This window comes from Pinus tabuliformis, chromosome 4_1 (genome assembly GCF_031772625.1).
Source record: "Pinus tabuliformis cultivar Carrire ecotype Pingquan chromosome 4_1, CPIR1, whole genome shotgun sequence".
Taxonomy (NCBI): Eukaryota; Viridiplantae; Streptophyta; class Pinopsida; order Pinales; family Pinaceae; genus Pinus; species Pinus tabuliformis.
The window spans coordinates 936760003-936764983 of NC_142303.1; the positions used below are offsets into that span (position 1 = coordinate 936760003).

A 4981-nucleotide genomic window follows, 5' to 3' on the forward strand; every position below is an offset into this window, starting at 1 on the left:
ACAATCTTGTTTACTCTTTATTTTTGTTTCATGAAATTGAGGAACCTTCACAAATTGTTTCCATAGGGAAAGTGGATCATCATCCACACTTGAACGTATTTTCTCATTTTGTAGTGGAGACTCCTATCAATTTATTACTTGGCCATTCAAATCAGTTAACTAAATTATGACATGAGATTTTGCCATTTAACTCTTGCTATGATTATCAAATAAGTAGAATTTGGTCGCTAATCTTATCTTCATTTCTCTTTTTGATGATGTTTTTACTGGGTGTGTTCTTGGAAAGAATCCTCAAGATAATTTTGTTAAGGGGAAACCTTGGAGAGCTTCTAAAGGTCTTCAACTTGTTCACAATGATGTTAGAGCTCTTATTCCTACCTTGTCATTTCAAAGGGCTCGTTATGTGCTTATTTCCATTGATGACTTCTCCAAACAAATTTGGGTCTACTTTTTAAAGAAAAAAAGTGACGCTTTTGACACTTTTCTTGAAGCAATTTGGAAATGTTTATCAAATGTTTGTAGAGAGTTAGAGACATAATAGTATTGAATATGTCAACCTCAAATTTGTACACTATTCTACACTGATTGTATTCAGTTGCAACAAATGGTGCTCTATTGTCCACAACAAAATGATCCTCCCTCTCTTTTTCAACAGTTATAATCATTTTGTACATGGGTATCTATCATGGCCATGTAGCTGAGACCCATTTTTGAAATTTAGCCTCCTTTTTAATACTCGCCTAAGTTTCACTTAAGGGGTTTGTTAGTGTACAGATAGTTGTAAGTTAACTTGGCTAAATAATTAAATACTTGTATACTTGCCAACTAACCTTCTTAAATGTTGTACTCCTACCAGGTTGCTATAAATAGAGGGCTTCCCCTTGCATTTCTCAGTAGTAGATCTAATAGATGCAATAATTATCTTGATCCTTATATTGGCTTTGAGTCTATGTTAATATTTTTCTATTCTGTTGTTTGTATCGATTTTGACCACGTTATTATCTTGTTGTATTTAGTTCGATTCCACATTAGTGGAGGCTACTGCACTTTCAAGTTTTCAGATTTCTTTATTTGCCTGACATTACTTTTTTCATACATTCTAGAAATATTTCGAGTAGGTTAGAAGGTGCTAGCTTGAGCCCTCTAAGACAGTTCAACATTGATCTTGTATTTGGGCTGAAGTCGTTCCATTTTTCAAACTCTCTGTTAGTATTGCCACCATAGATTCACCAACCAATAGATGAAATTCAAGGAAAATTACAGATAATATTGATAATGAAGTGGGTGTTATACTGGGAAAAAATAAAAGGAATCTAATATTTAGTTTTCGGTACTTCCACTCTACTTGCATTGGCAGCGACAATGCTTATCATCAACTTTATTAACTAGTTACTTGAATTGGTTATCTTTTAGTTGATGCATCCGTGTACCTCATTTTTGGTTTCTGATCCCCTTTCATATTTTATTCTCTTCGAAGTTATGAGATTTAGACTCATGCCTTTGAATCTTGAGACCCTAAATATACAAGTCAATCTTTGAGTTTTGTTTGTAGTCACGATTGACAAGTTTTCTTAAAACTCATTCTCATGATGTTCGCATCTGAAATTCAATATTCAAGAACAGAAACATTGTCTTTTAGAGCTAAGACCTGCCCAGGTAGAATTACCAATTGGTTTCTCTCCTATTTTGCAACCGTTACTCTCAGGGAAGTATTTGAGTGGTGGAAATGAATGAGAAGGGGACCTCTCTCTAACCACACACCCACTTTTTTCAATTTGAATGCTTTCAAATCCTTGCAATATCAGATTATAAAGAGGGGATTCATATCATACTGTCTTCACTTTCAATGAATTTGAAGCCAAATCAACCCCTTTATTTGGAAAAGTTCCATTGACCTTAAACAAATGCTTGGTGGGTGAGAGTACTATCCTGTCAAAAAAAATGTTTTCCCATCAAGTAGTGCCTTTAGTTTCGTAATGTTGATGGACTATGTGCTACTATAAACAACATTGTCTATGAGCCTAGGGCAAGCTTCTAATCTCTATTGCATTTTTCCATGACTAAGTCCAGAGTTTTTTTTGTTTTTTGTTTAATTAAGTTCTAGAGATAAGATTTTTATTCTGTTATTAGTGTTTATTATAAGATCTGTAATTTTGAGGTGATAACAAGGCCTCTTTGGCTGTGTTCTATTAGGGTTAGTTGTAGCCATTCCATATTCATGATGTCTCATTACAACTTTTTTAACGATATTTTTTGTATGATTTAATATTTGTGTTATCAGATTCCCTAGTACACTGGTATCATCTTATACAGAACTTGTAAGTTATAAACATAGTGGGATGTGTAAGCTTAAGATTTTGTGTTCATACCCGTATGCAAACATCTGCTTTGATTGCTTCATTTTGTGGTGTACAAGTCAAGAACATGATTTTTAAAAAGGATTATGTTGGCACACATTTTTATTGATTTGAATTGTAAATTTAACTTGTGGTGGATGAAATTTGATTTCTGTCTTTTTCTTACACTAAAATACCTTTATGCTATGACATAAATTGAAGAATGTAAGTGAAGATTTACTTCTTGAAGATGTATGTTTTTCACATGCCTATCTAGATGGCTATTGTGAACTATAATGTAAAGTTTCTTTTACTCTGGGTAATTCATTAGAATTTGTACCATGGAGAATATATCTAAAAGAAAAGTATTGGTATCATTTGTATAATTTTATTTTTTCATTCATTTTCTTTGCTCTTTTCATTTATCTTTGAATAGTTCTCTTAAATATTTACCTCTATCTTGAAAGTTTAGTCTCATTCTCTTTTGAAGTCCACTGATTTTGTTAATGCCTCTCTCTAAGTTTAATGGGCCTTTTAAAGGTACCTTTTTCTCTGATTTAAAGTAGTCAAGGTAAACTGTTTAGTTCATGAGTGTGCAACTTTTTTCATAGGATTGTTTTCTTATGGATGCTAGTAACTTCATTTTGTTATGATACTTTGATTATCAGGTTGGAAAACGCCCCCGACATCTCACAAAGCATCCTCAAGAAAGTATTTGTGTTAGCCACTAGCTTACTTGATTCTTGGAACAAGGTTGTGACAACAAAAAATCTTGCTAACAATGGAAACAAAGCTACAAAGTCATAAGATAAGCAGTCCAAGACTATTAAAGTGGAGGTCAATGATGTTAAGAAAGAGTCTGTAAAGGTTGAGAAGAAACCCAAGGAAGAAGAAGCATCTATCAGAAATAAGAAGGTATCTTCCTCTTCAAATGGCCCTCCAAAGCTAACAAGTATGATTAAGTGTAATAACACAGTATGGGACAGGATCCATGAGCTTCTTCATGAGGATTTTTCCAAAGTAGGTAACGAAGCTGAGGGTGACAACCTGGTGAGAGTAAATGCATGTGATCTAGTACGAGTTGCAGTTTCTGTTGAGACACTAATGTTTGAAAAGTTAGGGTTGTCTACTAGAGCCCAGAAGTTGAAATATAGGTCCATCATGTTCAACCTGAAAGATGCAAACAATCTAGATTTGAGAAGGAGAGTTCTTCTTTTGGAAATTAAGCAAGAGAAACTTATTTTCATGACAGTGGAAGAAATTGCTAGTGATCAAAGAAAGCTCGAGAACAAACAGATCAAAGACAAGGAACTTTTTGAGTGCGAGCACAGGATAAAGCTTAAAGCTACAATATACCAATTCAAGTGTGGTAAATGTGGCCAGTGGAAGTGTACTTACTATGAGTTGTAAAGAAGAAGTGCAGATGAACCTATGACTACATTTTTCACGAGTGTAAACTCTAATAATCATTGGAAGTTCTGCTAATTTCAAGCGAGACTAGTATCTTGGTAGGTAGAGCAGAATTAGGTTAGTGAGATCTATAGATTCATTTCCTACCCCTTATTGGTTAAAACTCTTAATGGAACCCTTAATTGAAAATTGATATTTGTTACATATTTACTTAATAGTAGGTATAAATGATTGGTTAGGCTTTTCAATATATTTTCAGTAACTATATATCATGGTCTAAAGTTAGACAACAACTTCTTAGGAAAGTAAACACAATTAACTGTAACATTCTAAGGAAAAGTACCTAATTATATTTTTTCTATTCATTTTATATGAATGAACTCGATATTTTATCCATGATGGTAATCAAAATAATTGTTGTGTATGCATTAGATGCCCTTCTTGACAGTTTAGCGTCATGGAATAAAATACCTGTAAGTGTTTTGAGCCTTAGGTTCAATTGTTACAATTATCATGGATTTGATATTCACATTTAGTTTGAAATTGATAACTGCACAATTTTTAGAGATCCCATTAAACATGAGAACATTGAATATCAAAGCTTCTAGGGTGTAGTTTTATTTAATATTAAAATTGAAGACAAACATCAACTAGAGACCTTGAAACAAAAAGTAGTTCATTCGTAATTTTTTATCAGGGTCAACCTTCACATAAAAAAATGCATTCTTAATCAGATTGGTTAGATGATTGACCTGGAGAGTAAGACACCTTTATGATTATGTGTAACACAAATAAAACAAAAAGTGCAACATAGAGACCCACTTACTCAACAATAATTTGGAGAGCAAAATATTTCAGAGGAATCCTCTTCAATGATTCTTGAATTCTTGCAGATTTCTCCTCAAAATGTGTTTCATCGGCATGAAAAATTCTCATGTGAAGAATTACCCATCGATAATTTGGTTGTAAGGTAGAATTATATCTAATCATTAACATTTCTTGTTTTCATTGGCTTCAAGTTAAACCCTCTATCACCACACAAAAGGAAATCATACTAAAATAGAACATTAATGATAGGTAAGGAATGTGATCTCAACTACCTTAAAGATGTCCCAAGGAGAAATACATTTTTGAAAGGAATCAACAAGTTCTTTATAAGATGAGTTTTCAATTGTTGTAGCAACCAGAGTCCCTACCTGTTCTCTTGGATATGAATGATCTAAGATACTCCCAGA

General features: G+C 33.1%; 1 pseudogene; it reads left to right on the plus strand.

Annotated features, from left to right (window-relative positions):
* The first annotated feature begins 2613 nt into the window (after nucleotides 1–2613).
* LOC149179220 (transcription elongation factor TFIIS pseudogene) lies at nucleotides 2614–3821 on the plus strand (annotated as a pseudogene).
* Nucleotides 3822–4981: the final 1160 nt, after the last annotated feature.